Raw genomic sequence first — 15,045 nt, 5'->3', positions numbered from 1 at the left:
GAACTGGGCTTCAGAATTTCTCCCCCAAACTGTGATTTTCTCTTGTTAATGTGCTGTGTGCTTTTGGGGTTTTTTGGTGGTGTTCATCTTTTTCTGAAAGAGAACTTCAGTAATGGAAATTTGAGACAAAGAAAAATTATATTTCTTTTTACCGTAGAATTGACAGTAGTTGGAGTGGCTGTAATCACATACTTTAGCTGCTAAAATCCCTGCTGAGGGTTTCAGTTGGAAGGAGAATTCTGACAATAATGCTGAGAAGGTGATATCCCAAGGAGCCCAAAGAATAGTGAAGAAGCCAATAGTAATTATATTTTGGACCTGGAGAAAGCAAAGGTGTCAGGTGAAGGAATATATTTCACATAAGCCATACTTCTTTCTGTAGAGATGGAGCACATTGAGACCAAGCCCTGTGATGACCATAAACTGCCAGCTGTGGCCAAAACCCTTTGAATTACAACTTGCCATGGCTTTTGCATGGTGATGCTTGGATAATAATTTAAAGAGAACAAGACTTAATTTGTGTTCTTTTTTAGAAACAGCTGCAAGTCTAGGACAGGCTCAACTGCATAGAACATGCTAATAATATCCAGCCATGCTCCAGACATGACGACAGAGCAGTGAACCTCAGGCTGGCCTAGTTTCAAAATGAGCAGTGTGTCAAGAGTGAGGTACATATTTCCTTTCAATGACAGGAAAATGTGTCTGGAAATTTCATACTCTGGGTCTCTGTGCCATGCCCTACACCTCTTCACACTGATCAATCACCCCAGGTCAGCCATCTGCTACATCTTGACCTGGTGGGTAAAGACGAAAATCAGATATGAGCTGCTATCATTCTGCAATGAAAAGATGGAGACAACTTGAAAGTCAGGTGAACTGAGATTTGGATTTTAAAGGTCAAAGGATTCTGAATGTTTTTTTCATTCTGTGTGCAGTATTGCAAATACTCTTGAATAGAGATGCAAATAATATGTGAAGTTGGGGCTGTTCTCCCTGGCTTTCCTATAAAAGCAATAGGTACACTTACAAATTCAGTAATTTAACCTCTGGATTACTTAATCTGTGTTTGCTCATTGCTTTATAAGTGCTGAAGTTGTTAAAGATATGGTGCTAAGGAAAGAATCCTTTGCCACTACCTGCTGTTCATAGTACAAATATGATGTAGAGGGAAAAGCATATCAGGTTGCACTATAGAAAGGTTGGGAGGAGTGCCACTCTCTTACAGGTGGGAGAATCAGATCATGGACCTGTTCAATCCAGTAGCAATTTTACTAAGTTATGTTGTTCCAGGATTGGGCCTGAAGTGACACGTTCCTTTAGTTCCTGTGAAGCATGTAACAGTGGACAATCTGCACAACACTGATCTGTTATGGGAGCTTATTTCAAAAATTAAAGCATAATGAAACATACCCTTACATTTTCCACCTGCACCTCAGGTAAAATTAATTTTATTTTAAGCCAAAGTGAACAGATGTGTTTCACAATGTCATGAAAATCATTATGCAATAATTTTTTTTTTAAACTGCTATTAAGTTTTCTTTTCCCCCTACTTCCATTTGCAATGTCTCTTTAGGCTACCAGCATTTGGGACAATTTATGTCTTCTGTAGATATAAAAGGCAGACTGCTATCTACAGGCACACCATAGGTACAACTGTATCTAGAAATGCCTGCTGAGGGGATGACTGGTGAAAATTAAGGTTCATTTAAGTTAAAGACAGCCAGCCTCTGCCCTATGGAGCTGGAATTGATGAATCCAGAAGGGAAGGAAGGTGATAAGATATAGAGAAGAAGGTAGTAGTAGCAGGAGAGTGTCATCTCATGCCATGGAGTGAAGCAGTCACTCTAGTCCAGCCGCATGGATGCATGGGAATGAGCAGCCCTGTGTGTCTGCACCTCATATTTCAGCCCTCAGGGTGGACAGCAGGAGGATTCTGGTCAATCATAACTGCCGAGTCACAGTCCATCAAGTTAGCTGTAAAAACTTCTGTTTCAATTGAATACAAGCTCATTGTATTTTCACGCAACAGTTAGTAAAATAAAACTCATTAGGAGTATAACATTTAGACTAGAACAAGTGATATTTTTTTGAATATCACAATTAAAACCACATTTCCTTTAATCAGCATCTGCTCTGTGTTAGGCTGCCTATAAAATGTGGTACATTGTTGACAACAGGGAAAGATGAAAATAAACAAACAGGAAAGGTACTAAAGACATGGTATTAACGTCAAAGTTCATTAATCCCTCCCTGTCCGTGGCATATGAAAAATGATTTTATTCTTGACCCTAAATAATTTAACTTTCTTTCCACCAATTTTGATTTTGGACAACAAGGGTGAAGGAGTAATGGAAACAAAGTAGGGGATGTCATGTGAAGTGAAAAATGAAATAAGAAGACAAAAAAGAGGAGAAGATAACAAACCGGTCTGAATAAATTAAACATTTATTTTTAAAATGAAAATAGCCCCATCATTTTGGAATTGATTATACAAAAGAGTTTACGGGGATGGAAGTATTGACATTTCCATGTAGTTTCTACTTGTACAAATATTAGTGTTTCTGTAGGAACTTAAGGATTTAAAGTGAAGAAATGTATGAGAAAGCTGTGAGAGTACTGTGTGAAAAAGAGGAAATAATAGGCACTGTGGGTTTTTTTTTTTCTTATCTAAATATGTTACTATTGTTTATTATTCAGTAAATATTAAATGTAGAGATGAAACTTGTGTAGATTACTGATTTCAACAATGGGCTAAATGCAAATGACCATGAGTCTATTGTATTTAGGCAGTAAGCTGCTAAATACCTGGGGTGAATGAAGGGAGGTGACTTCCTTAATCATTAAACTAGTCCTTGAATATGGAGGATAATTACATCATATCTAATCCCATTCATAAACACCTCATGGTCCAAAGTTAAAATCACTGTGATTTTGTTCCAGTCCATTCCTACTAGGAAATATTTCACTGCTCCGATGGCTAGAACTCCTCTTGTAATTTCCAGAGTAATTGTGGCTGGTTTATACCTATTTGTTTTGTGTCAGCACTGTCCTTCAATGTGAATAGTTTTCTTCCTCCCTGCTGCTTACCCCCTGATACATTTATAGACAGCAATCACGGCACCTCTTAGCCTTTGTTCTGCTCTGTTAAACATGCAGTGCACTGTTGGGCTCCTCTAATAAAATAGGTGTTCCTTTCCTTCAATTGTTTCTGTTCAGTACCTACTCTTTAAACTAATCGATCTTAAATGTGTTTGACCCCAGTGGGGCTTCGTGGTCTGAGTCCCCCTGCACAAATCCTTAAACAGGGGCTCTTGATTTGTTTTTCTGCTTCTGGAAACACTGAACCTGATACAGCCTGGGATAATACCCACAGTTTTCAAGAACCCAGTGCTGACCAGTTGTCATCCTGGTTGCTGCAACCGTTTCTTTCTACTTCTTAATCTCCTCCACCTGATGATCCCATAGTTTATGGGAAGAATCGTCATCAGTATTTCCTGAAGGAGGGTAAGCTTGTATTTCCTCTTGTAAGTTCAACATCGAAGTAACAGGCCCAGCCTGGTGCCCAGGCTCCTCTCAGGATGGGGTGACTTGACTCTGGAGATGTCCATTGCATTCCCTTCTGTGTTGGCTGAGCAACCAAACTTTGAGACGTCTGTCAGTAAGGCAGGGCACACTGCTGCCATTTGAGATGGTCACCAGTACCAGACAGGCTTCTCTTGTGTGGCTGCCTCTTCTGTGACAAGCCCTGCCTCTGGACTGTGCTATCAGCAGGTTCATTAACACTTTCCTAATTGCTGACCATTAAAGTTATTCCAGCTGCTGAAAGTTCTGCATGAAATACAGATGTACAATTTCAAAATTTCAACCCTAAAGCCTTGAGTTGAAAAAAGTTCCAACTGATAAAAGTTCCAACTCATAAAAGAACAGACTTGACAAAAAAGAGCTTTCTATTGTTAGGCCTTTATTTTGACACTTCCTCTGCTAAGGTTTTAACAAGAAAATCCCACAAAAATCTCACACATACCACAAATAAATATCCTTTTTTCAGCATAAGAATTAGCAACTAGTGCATCTATTTTATTTTTCCTATTTTAAATCCAAATGGACTATATCAGACTTTTTGGACTATGCCTATGGGAGCAGCAGAGGCCACAGGATGTAGAAAACCAATCTACTTACTACATTTGTTTGAAATGTTTATTAGGGTTTTTTGTAAAGTAAATGTTGTCTCTCAAAACTAAGGCATTTAAATTGTATAATGTGAAGTAAGAGACAAGAATAAAAAGTTTCAAGCAGGTGAAGGAGAAAAAAACCCCTTTAATTTACTACTGCTTTATTCTATTGTATTTATTACACATTGTTTAAATTATAATTAATTATTGCTGTAATTAAATATCGTACATATTTTCAGGGGATAAAAATAAGGTAGCAGAGGATGTTTCCTAATTTTCATGACCATTTTTGGCAGTGTGTACCAGAGGACTGTGTCTGTGTTAGGACCCCATTACTTCCCACTACATTTCCTTTCCGGGAAGTAATGCTACTTTGATTGGACATTCCATTTTATTTACTATAAGGAACATAGGAAAGTATTTGAGAGCTCTTAAGAGCGGTCTCAGAAGTGGTTGCAAATGCTGTGTGAATGCTCACCTGCATAGTTCACACCTCCCTGTGCGTATGAGGAGTGGGAATGCTCCCAGGCCTGCCCACAACTCTTGTTCTGGTATGCCTGGTGGCATGTGAGGACTTGTCCCCTCATCACATCTCAGGCCCTGCCCTACCTGCAGGTTCTCTATACAAACAGCAAATCTGACCTGAAAGAGGGCGTTGCTTTGAGTGCAGCTTGGGTCAGATGCCTTCCAGAAGACCAAATTATATAAATCCATATAATTGATTATTGCTGGATTTCTTTACCTTGCTCTGAAGCTGCAGTTTACTAAGGCAGAATATTGGACTAAATGGGTTTGAAATATCATCCATCCTGGCAAGTCTTCTATTTCCATGTGCAAACAGGATTTATTAGAAACTCAATACATATCGAGTGTAGGTCTTCAGGGATCTCTTATTTACCTTGGGCAGGTAAATATTGAATTGTTGTGAATGGTATTTGACTCCATTTTGGAACATAAAGCAGAGGAGGTTAATAAGAACAAAGAGGAGAAATCAACACCAGCGGTAAATGGTAACACACATTACTGTATAGCCCCTTCTGACATTGCATGTTTTGTATAGCTGTACAGAGCAAACTTCATAGTATCACAATCCTCAAAGAGGTAGCAGGATTAGGAGGGTGCTCTTGTAATCTTGTCAGACTTGTTTGTGAGTTCCTTTCCCTTGCCAGTTATTTCAGATATGTTTCTTTGTTTTTTTGGAAAAAGTCAGTTAATATGGTCTGTTTTTTTTTTTAATCAGTTACAGGCCAGATGAAATCCTGGTGGTTGCACGTTTTCATGGCCAGTGTAATGGCTTCACAGGGACGCTGAGGCACTTGGCAGGGTTTCCCACATCCACTCCAACATAAGGAGCAGGGAGGAATGGGAATGTAAGGGGTGTCAAGGATTGCAGCTACTCTTCACCATGGCTGGAGCCAGGGAACCCAAGGATTTATCCTGGTCCTTCAGTGAGTTGTCTTTTTGTCTTTTTCATCCACTGGGGATACATTAATGACACTCTCATGGGAACATCAGTGACTCTGTGTGGGAATGGTTGGCTGAAGCAGCATCCAGAAGATAGCTGTTCTCAAAATGTTATGACTTCTTGATGATAGATTTTCTTAAAATTTTATCCATAACTTTCAGGGATTTCCCAAAGGGAAAAAAAGATTGAAGCTTCACTCCCCCTTGCACAAGTTTTAGTAAGTGTCCTAGTGTCCTATGTGATATAAATATCTTTTTGAGATTGCCTGTTATTGTTGGTAATATCATTAAAGGACTAAAACAGCTTCCTGAAAACGTTTTTTCAATTAATACTTCTATTTTATTTCTATATAATGCATGCTTCAGTTGCTGAACATTTTAAGTTTTTGTTGCATCTAAAGTAAAAAAAAAATGGAAATATTTGGACACATGAGAAGTGTTCTTTCTACAAGTCTGTAAATCAGTAGAAATTGATATAAGAAGAATTCCAACTCACACTGTTCTTTCAGACCTAGAGATTTGCAAGCAAGTCCATACAATTATTACAATCCCATGCAATAAGTAAGATTATTTAAGGCAGAAACTATTGCTGATGAGATAAATAATGCTGTAAATGAAACTGTACATATCATTTGACCTGAAGGTTTTTTTATCTAGCCCTTTTTTTTTTTTTTTAAGTGAACACTACTCATTTAAAAATGTCCACAGGAAAGAAATGTTTGTTTTTACTGATTAAAATGTGCAGGCTGTCTTTTTAGCCTCCCTGCTAGTGTCATTCTTTGCGCTCTCATCACAACACAAAGAGACTCTGTTATTTACCCTGGGAAACAGGTGACTGAACTTATAAAAATCACTACAGGACAAGATGTATTGAGGCCTGGCACAGAATGACAAATTCTGGCGGGGTTTGCCAAGAAGAGACATATTGATTTTTAAATGATTAATAAGGAGAATATAATTGTATTTCATTAAGATGGATGGGATTTCATTTAGTCTGTCTTCTCCTTTTCCACTTCAGATGCGAAAGGAAATCAAGTCATCATCAGTGGCACCTTGTGTTAGCCTGCCATGGAAACGAGGTCATTGATTGAGTAAAAGAAGTTTCTGAGAGGCCAGCCTGGTCTTTAATGGAGTTACTCGCATAGATAATGTGGCAAAGATAACAGGACTCCTTTTCTCATTATTTTGAGAACAACCAAGACTATGAAGATATTGATAACATCTCTGTTATGGATTTTGATGCTTTTCAAGTTGCATAATGTCTCAAGTAAATGGATTTGTATATACAAAAGCCCAGGATTTATCATTTTTTTCTTTTGAAGTCATTTGAAGCCATTCTAATGTCTAAGACTGAAATTTATAGGCTGAAAAAGGGAGGCAATCAAAATCCTATAATCTGTATGTCTTGTAATTCTTATTAAGACAGTTGTGCTCTTAATCATAAGTATGCAATTGACTTTTCAATGGATTTTAATGTATTTCAGGACTGTGGTAAAATCAAACTTTTTCTTCCACTGCCACCTGAAATTGAGGGGTTTGTAACATTTTAAAGCAATAGCTTAACAAATAGAAGGGAATTTCCTCTCCTGTTATCTGGCACATGTATCCAGGATGTCATGTTACTTCTGACTGGCCGTTGGTTTTACTTTTCCAGAAGTTTTTATTCTAGCTGTTAGGATTATCCAACTGCTCACATGGCAGTGGCTAAACTGCCTCTGAGGATGGGGTGTTAAATAAAGCAGATTTCATTGCATTGCCAGTTTCTGTGTCTGAGCATATCAGGAGTTTTGGGGTCATCAATTACATTGATTACATTGCAGTTTTCATCAGAAGCTCCAGATAAAATATTGAAAATAATTTAGTGATGAGTGAGACTGAATGAGAGGTATTAGGTATTAATTAATGAAAGATGAAAGAGTGTAGCAGTTAAGGAATTAATAGGGAATGGAAGGAAGAAACACATAAAGGTGATAATCATATACAAAGAATTCCTGCTCTTTTTAAGTTGCAAATATATTACAGTGCAACACAAAAATTATATATTATTTTGGATACAGTTGAAGACATGAAAGACATCAGTCTATTTCTGCATTTAGAGGAAGCTGGGTTTTCAGTTCAATAACATGAAAGTGGCTGAAGATGGAGGAGTACAAACATGGATGATCAATTAAAAACTGATAAACCAAAAAAACTAGTTTTGTATTGAACAGGTGGAGAACAGATTTTCAGGTATCATAGATGAATTAATTATAATATAATAAAGTCAGAGTGACTACTCCTGCATTCAAACACTGTAAACTGTAGTTTAAAACTACAGCTGACAATATACATCATGTTATCAAGCCCATTTTCCAGGGAAGAATGGTGAGACAGTGACATGGAGTGGATTATATTCTGGGGCAGGTTATGAAGGATCCATGAGTTTGTTCCTTGAGCTAGATTATTCATTTACTGTAAGACTTTGAACAAAATGCTTAGAAGTCATGCTAGGATGGAGATGTTGGTATTTAGTAACATGTTCCCTGTGAGAATTAAACAAGGTTTTCTGTGCAGTTTCCTGCAAGAGTCAGTTACTCCCTGAAATGTGGAGGCACAAAAATATGTATATATACACAGCTGATAATAGAGCTGGAGGGGAACTTCTGTTTTGCATAAGCTAGGATTCTTCATCCATAGAGGATGAGGAGACCAATTCTTGGGATATGCAAATGAGGAGGAAAGGTAGGAATCTGGGGGGTAAAAGGCAGACCACAAGTGTTTTCTATATCTATATTGGTACTGATTTTGAAACAAAGTGGGAAACTCTTTTAATGAAGGTCTTTGCTATGTTGGGAGAGATTCCATATTCATCTTGTTTTCCCACTTCAAATATTTACTGTCTGTGAAACCACAGTTTCAAAGGTTGGTAAAATTACCTTATCTGTCTGAGCTTGTGTGGATTCCTCCAGATTGCTTGGTGGGACTGTGCAGCCCAGACTTATGCAACAGAAAATGTCTTGGATATGTGCAGCTGTAAAATGACTTCTAATGCATTTTGGAGCACAAACAGTTTCACCCTCCACCCCTGCACTGCTACCAATGTACCCAGGAGATCACTTTGCTGATATACAATGCACTGTGATTCTCTGATAGGAATTTTCTCACTGATGTCCTGATGGATAAGAGGAGATACATATACATTTTTAAAGTAGTATAGAATATCCTAATACTCTAAGGCATGGCTTATCCTGACAGGTTTCTAATGAAACACCGAAAAAGGAACAAATCATGGCAACTAGGAAAAGGAATGAGAACGTGGTTTTGATCCTGGAGTTGGACTGTGGTGACTACAGCAGAAATTTTCTGACAAGAATGTCCTCCAAAAGTAAAATGTGGGTTTAAAAACCCCTTAAATTTGGGGTTAGATTTGAAAGAGTCTCATTTAAAGCAAAAAGACTACTAACAAAGTGGTGTCTATGATGCATTGAGGTTTGTATCTGGTTACTGAATCAATCAGAAAAAGCCCTGAAATCTGTGACTTCTGTCTTTGGCGTTAATAGCTATGATGAGGCAGTGAGGGGAATTTCTCATTTCTCATTGCATAAATTTGTTGTAGGTTTGAAAAACTTTAAATTCAAAAAAAGGATGGAGTAATTTTGAAAATTCAAACCTTTCTGTGGTATGGGAAAAAAACATGTAAGACCTGGCTTTGCTAATGATATGTTCTCTGTTTTTGTCTCAGATTTTTGGTATGTTTGGCATATCATCTTTGATGATATTAATATTTTGTAAGAGAGATCTCATTCTGTTCTCCTATCTTAACTGTATGGACCCTATTTGTATAAAAATTGTTTGACTGTGTTTTGAATCCAGAGCAGTGTTAAAAGTAGTCATCGCTTAATCTTTTTTCTTGTTTGGTTAAATTATTTGTTCTAGATTTTCTTCCTTTTCCTTTCTTCCTATGAAGTCTATATACATGCATTCAGGTCTTCTGTGTTTTGTTTTGAGAGGCTTTGGCAATGTCTGAGATGATTTCTCATAGGCTCTAACATCAAAAGCAAAGTGATGAAGAAATTAGATATTTAACAAAGTCTTCATTTGTTCTGTAAAGTTAATTAGTCACTCTTGACCGTCAGATTAGATTAAAATTAAATATGGGTCAATTAACACTTGTTACTTTCGTTAGCTTCATTTCTGACCAGTCACGCTGACATTATCACTGAAAGACTCAAGTTTATTTGAGTGAAAATTAAGATGCAGGGTTAGCTTTCTCATTTTTGCTAAATTGGCTACTGGTTTTTGGTTGTGCTTTTTATTTTCTTTTTTTTTTTTTCTTCAGAGCTTAAATCTGTTAATCTTTTTTATTTTGGTCCAGTGACATGTTTAAATAAGAGGCAGGAATTTAGTGTCAAAGAACACTCACACGTTTTTAATATGTATGAATAGGGTTTTTTTCCAAGAACTTCTTAAATTTAATGGTTAATAAACTCCCCAAACCAAACTTCATTGTTTACACAAATCACATACATTGCACTTAAGACAGTACTCCAACAATTTTTGAGTTTTGGAACTAAACCTTGCTCTTGGTCCTTTACCCTGAGTCAAACTTGCGCTGCATCTTAACAGAAAAAAATTGTATTCTTGATTTTTGCTTGTAATCAACAAGTTAGAGCCTTACCTTCTTTCTGGGTGTCCAGCAGATGCCTTGTATTCATCTGCTCACTTACTGTACAGTGTCTTTACACCAAGCAAACTTCTCAGGTCTGCAGTTTTCTTCCCTCGTATTTCTGCCAAGCTAAAAGTCAGGGTAAGGTCTCATTTCACTTTATCAGGAAAACAGTGTGCAAAATCGAAAATTTGCCAATTTGATTACCACTTTCTCTGTTTTTACCTTCTGAGCTTGTGGGATTTTTTGCCATTATTGCCCTGGTTATCATGGATCCCCACTAATTAAAACATGCTTTCGACTTGTTAATATAATTTAAAACCAAACAAACTGAAGACAAACTAAAGAAACCCACTGTTTCAGGTTAGAAATTATTTTCAATGTTGGTATTATATTTTTTTCTTGAATGTTGCTCTGCTTTCCCCACCATTTTTTCCACTCCTTCCTTTCAGTCCATAATTTATTTTTATTGGTTACAGTAAGACTGCAGGCTTTTCTACAGCTGAGCACAGCTGCTAATGTTTTGCTATTGATTCCACATGTTAGCTCAAAAGTGTATAATAATCTGTTTTAATCGTTGCCTTTGGCTTTTCCTCTTCCCACTCTGAGAAGTGCCCTCTGCCTCTGGCCTGGCATGGCCATAACCAGAAACTGATCCTAATTACATCAAACCGCTCTCTGCCAAAATGCCCAAATATCCGTAACGTGTTTGAATAACAACTGTTGGGAGACATAACTCCATCCAGCTCCCTGGAAAATGCTTCAAATTATCAACTGTAGATGTGCTGACAGAAAGAAAATCTTGTGGGCATGGTAGGAGGCTAAGCTACCTCTGGCCCGAAAGGGAATACCTCGGCAGTACAAATGTAATGCTATTTAAGTCCCCCCCTGCTTCAAATCCCTGCAGCTCTGAGGAAGCTCCAAATTATAACAGGGCTCCTAAGGGAATGGCACATAATCAGCCCTACTGAAAACATGTTGAATAGTGCTAAATAAATCCCAGGTCTAATTATGTTACTGAGGCTGCACGGGGAGTGCGCATCTGGAAGTGCCCCCACCAAGTGCTGGGCTGTTGCACAGTGAAGCACAGCCAGCTCCTCCAATGTCCCTGGTAGCTCAGCAGCCATCTCCAGCAAGGAGCTGTGAGAGTCCCCTCACAGTGCAGGAGTAGCCCACATTAAATCACTGCTTATTTAACCTGTCAAACTCCTCTTCTTCAGTCTAGGGGGCACCTGCCAGCAGGGCTGGTGTGAGAAGCAGAGCTGTGGCGTTGGGTGGGAATGGCTCACCTGCCTTCAGCTCTTTGCTCCCCAAAACAAAGCCAGTCCTTTCCCAAGCACTCAGTATAATGAAATGATAGAAGTAATTTGGAGTTTCGTCTCCAGATAAAGAGGGTGGTGTTTTGTTGGTGCAAACAAGAGCTTTGCCACTGGTTTCTCTGGGGCTTTGTTCAAACTGCAGTGGTTGGTGCACCAGCAAGCACTGGGAGAATTTGCTCAAAAGGCTGAGCACACTGCACAATCTTTTCTGTAGGAAATGACTGGGGTTCTTTTTAACCTCAGGAAATGTGGCTCCTTATCCTAATATGAGTGGTACCTCTCTGAGAAGCTCTTGCAGCTACTGTCGTGATTTTAAGTTGCAAACACATATTACCTGGAGTAGACCTTGCTATTGGTAGCTGACTCAGACTACAAGGCAGGTGTGAAAATAAAGCCTCTTTTTTAGGATGCTAAATTTTCTTATGCTACTCTGTTTTTCACCAGTAATTCTGAAGAAAAATATCAGCATACATGTATCACTGAGAGGTAGAAAAAGCTATTTACAACTATTTGCATTACTCTCTTTAAATTTTTCTTAGGTTCTGCTGCTGTTATTTGATTAGTTGGCTGTCAGAAAAGAAGATAACATGCTAATTACTTTTGTAATTGTTATACCAGTATAGTGCTGGTAGTCGATATTACTGTGGTCTGCAGTCAGATTTCTGCATTGCTACATATTATTATGCATCAGTGATTCTTGATGATATATGAAGGGAATATTATTAGGCTTTCCAACTTGCTAAAGAGGCCTGGAAGCACCCTGAGAATCTGAGTGCTAATTATAGAGACCACAGAGACAAATTCTTTCCTCTTTGCTGCATAAAAAACAGTGGAAACCGGGAAATTTTGGATGGCCAATAGTAATTCTGTTTAGTGTTTAGAAAAACTTGTTGAGAATATTTTGTACTGCTAAAACATATGAAAAAACCCGACATTTCTCTGTTCTATGGGATACATACAAAGGAGTATTCTTTGATAAAATGCTCCTTTAATGTTGTGCATAAGAAATCAAGTATTTCCTTTGAAGTCAGAAGGAAAAAGTAAGGAATTAAATTTCCTGTTCTCGCATTCCCCCCAAATTTAGATAATTTATCTTAGAACTTTATTAAAAAGAGGATTTTATTTTCTCAGGTTTTCTCTTTCCACGTGCATGTTTTGGGTTTTTTTTTGCTTGTTTTTTTTCTGGTTCTTTTTGTTTGTTTGTTTTTTGGGTTTTTTGTTTTGTTTTGTTTTTGTTTTTTGTTGTTATTTGTTTTTCTTTTTGTTGTATTTTTGTTTTGTTTTTTGTGGCTCATTGCATATAAATATATTCTTGTTTCTTTTCTGCAATCTGCAATTTTACCCCCAGTATTAAGAATAATTTATTTTTTGCTTCAAAACATCAAATCTTAGCAAGACTTCATAGGTAAATTTCTATTAGAAAATAACTCGGATATCTTCCTTACTTCTCTTGAAGTGGCCACAGATTGAAAAAAGCTGCTAGATTTGCATTCTGTATTCTCAAAAAAATGTTGCACTGCAGAAAATGCAGATTTTCTTTCATCTGTGGAGGGCTGGTACCACATCATGTTTTTCTCTTCTTGCAGCTGTTTTTGGGCACAAATGGAAAAATCAAGCTGGGCCTTTTGAGTCTCACCTCTCTTGAACTTCACTCTAGTCCAGTGATATCTGCAGCACCTTTGCCACAAACATTTTCTGCAGTGCTGTTTGAACTGTGTGCCTGACTAAACAAAAAAACTGCTGAGTCCCCAGAAATGAAATTTCCAAGTGGAAGTCTCTGAGGCCTTCAAAATTTCTCCCATGGCTGCTTTTACTGACGGAAGCCCTGGTGATGACTGTGGTACAGTAGCACACTGAGACCCCCAAGAAATTCAGAGTTGCTTTGCTTAAATACCCAGTGAGAAGGAGAGTGGCTCAAGGGGGGTTAATGTCCAAATCTTTCACCAGGAAGAGTCACACTACGAGCAGGTATTGCAATACTCTTAACGCTTTCAAACAAGGGGTGAGAAGGGTTTGGGGGCTGTAAGTGGTGGCCGGTCTTTCCTGCTCCTTGCTGATGCCCTGTGCCACAGCCAAACAGAACCAAGGGAAAATCACAGAACTGCATTGGCAGGTTGGCCCCTCAGCAACCCTGACTGAGACACTGAAACTGTTCTTCACCTTCAGCTCAGTGCTGCATGGGCTCTTTACCTCCCCAGGCTTCTACAGAGCTGCTGTGTTGGCATGGTGTACTGTGTCTCTCCTGACATTTGAAAAGAGTAAGGGGATGCTGACAGGGGATGGAGCCACTTGTGCCCAAGGAACCCTGAGGTAAGCCAAGGCACTTCAGCCCAGCATGGAGAGGGGAGAGATGTGGCTGAATACGGATCTGCCTAATTTGTGGAAGAGTCAGGAGGTAGCAGATGAAGCCAGAGCAGGCGTTTCAGAAAAAAAAAACAGTGTTCACAAAGGACACAAAAATGCACTGAAACTACCTGCTACAGGGTGATCAGAATCAAATGTTAGCACACAGGTTCAATAACTGGGTAACTTTATAGATAAAAAAAGTATGGCAGTTATGGCAGACACACTTGATGAATTAAACATCTCCCAGTTAAAACCTGGGAAAGCATTTTGGAAAAGTGTTGAGGATTTTTTGCAGGTTGACGAGTTTTTGCAAGACAATGGCCACATTCAGCTGATGCACAATCCAGCCTGCTGGTAACAATGGAAAATGGACATGTTCACAGACAATGGATAATGGATATATTCAGAAATGGAGTCAGTACATCCCTGAGAAAGATACAAGAAAAGTCATCAAGACTCAGCAAGTTTGTCAGCAAGTCTGAGAAAGTGATAAAAAAGAGAAGCAAAGGGTGGGCCAGAAAACCACCGCAAGGCATGTGAAAATCGGATGATCCAATCAGCATTCTATTTTAGACGTGTGGACATCTAGGATTAACCAATCATGTATTAGTTAGAGACGCGTGAGCAGAAGAAACTTATTATAAATATAGCCTTTTTGGGATAATAAACTGAGCTTCACTTGATCATATTGATCATGGTGTGATGTCCCATTCCTGATCCTCTGCCCTGCAGAAAAGTACCCTTATAGAGAGCTTTTCCTGTTACCTGGTCCTTTCATCTCCTTTTGGCAGTCAGACACAGGACACTGGGCTAAACAGACCCATGGCCTGATCCAGCCTGGCTGCTCTTAGGCTCCCATGTTACAGTGCTTTCCTACAAATATGTCACATCACACAAGGTCCACAGGGTATCTGTGGAGTTGCTTAGAGGAGAAACCAACATTGTTTCTTTTCAAAACTGATCTGCTCACAGTGTGGCTTGTGCCATAAAGTAGTTGCTTTCCCAGGCTAGCAACTTCTCATCATTTGCAATGCTCTTGCCAGGGCCTGGGCTTTCAGGAAGGGCCTCATGCTGCTATCCACTTTGTTAAACAGAAGTT

The sequence above is a fragment of the Passer domesticus genome, chromosome 1 (assembly GCF_036417665.1).
Source record: "Passer domesticus isolate bPasDom1 chromosome 1, bPasDom1.hap1, whole genome shotgun sequence".
NCBI lineage: Eukaryota > Metazoa > Chordata > Aves > Passeriformes > Passeridae > Passer > Passer domesticus.
Note: the sequence above shows the minus strand (reverse complement) of the source record.